This window comes from Ipomoea triloba, chromosome 15 (assembly GCF_003576645.1).
Source record: "Ipomoea triloba cultivar NCNSP0323 chromosome 15, ASM357664v1".
NCBI lineage: Eukaryota > Viridiplantae > Streptophyta > Magnoliopsida > Solanales > Convolvulaceae > Ipomoea > Ipomoea triloba.
In genome coordinates, this window is record NC_044930.1 from 14662872 (window position 1) to 14664558 (window position 1687).

The window sequence follows — 1687 nt, forward strand, 5'->3', positions numbered from 1 at the left end:
CTTGCAATCTGTGTTCGGAAGGTAGTTCGAGAGGTCACCCGATCAGTTTGTCTATATATGCTATATCTCGAAGAAGGGTAGTTCGAGAGGTCACTTCGAAAGATAACAAACTGATATCTCTGAACGGAGGAATAAGGAGGGTTAGGGATCAATCACTCAGGGGGAATATCCTTAACCAGATCAAGACGGAGGAATAAGGAGGTTTAGGGATCAATCACTCAGGGGGAAGATCCTTAAACTCATGTGGAAGACAATTCACCTTCGAGAGGTGAATTCGATAAGTTCAACGAATAAATGAGGGAAACGGCTAACTTTGGATATTAATGCTAGCCACGTGGTCATCGGTTACTGACGGTTTTCCGTACTTAAGGGCATTATCTTGGTTAATGGGAGCATGCCTGTATAAACATCTCATTATATCCCACTATCCAAAAACCGCATTATACTTTACCAAAATACCCTTACCATATATTACATACATAACCGTTATAAAGGGTATTTCTGACCTTTTATTTCTTTGAAATTAACCGGTATCTTTCCTCGGATCAAATATTCAACCCTACCCATATATCCAACCCGAATCCACATGATATAAAAGCCAAATCCTTCTTCTTTACCCGGATTCAAGCTAAAACCGTTTACCCAAAATCCCCAAATCCTAAACGCAGTACACATTCCCTCCAAAAACATCTAACCTTCATCAATGGCGTCCGAATCCTCTACATCAACCTCATCTTCCGACGCATATCAGAGGGAGTTGCTACACATTCGCTCTCAGATCAAACAAGTCAAGGCAGGGAGTATCCTTGACAGAAACGGCTTCATCACCAACTCCCCTAATCCAAAAATGGCGGAAAAAGTCCTGAAGAAGTTTGAGAAAGCAGGACTGATGAAATACATGACGCACGACTACCGGCCCATTCACGCCCTCGACTTCACAGAATGGTTCGCAAATGCCAAGGTCACGAAGGGTAAAATCGAGAGCCGCTTTAATGATTTTCCCATCACAACATCTGTAGGTGACCTCAGAGCGGCATTTGATTTCGCGTCATCGGAGGAAGCAGTTAAGCATCTATCGGATTACGACTTGGACAAGCAAGCCTTCTGGGAGAAAATCCGACTAGCGACTGCACCACCCAGAGCATCCTCTGCCCTCCGCAAGTACCACCTAAAGGAGAGGTTTGCTCTCGCTGCCGACCTAATCATGAATTTTGTGCTCGGCAAGGTGTCCGGAACTGACGAGGTTAGTCTAGACCTCCTCAAAATCCTCCATGCCATTTGGAACAACAACAAGCTGGACTGGGCACATATTATCTTCAACTTTCTCCAACAGCAAGTGATGCGCTCAGTCTCCAACGCCAACCTGTCGATCAGTAAAAAGGTTGGTTTCGGCTTTGTTGTGCAATTTCTCTTAAGCCTGAAGGGCTTTGAATTGAGGGAAGGAAAAGAGATTCATCGAAATACCTATATGGGTAGGACGAAATCTCTAGTCCCCAAAGCTAAAGGTGGTAAGGCTGCACCTTCTCCCTCACAGCCAAAAGGAAGGGGCAAAAGGAAAGCCCCAGCCAAGGAGAAGGACTCTGATGATGAGCCTTTGGATACTCTGATTCAGAGAGTTGCTTTGAGGGCCAAAAAGGCCAAAAATATTGTTGTCACCCAGGTTCGAGAGGTGACACCATCAGTTATA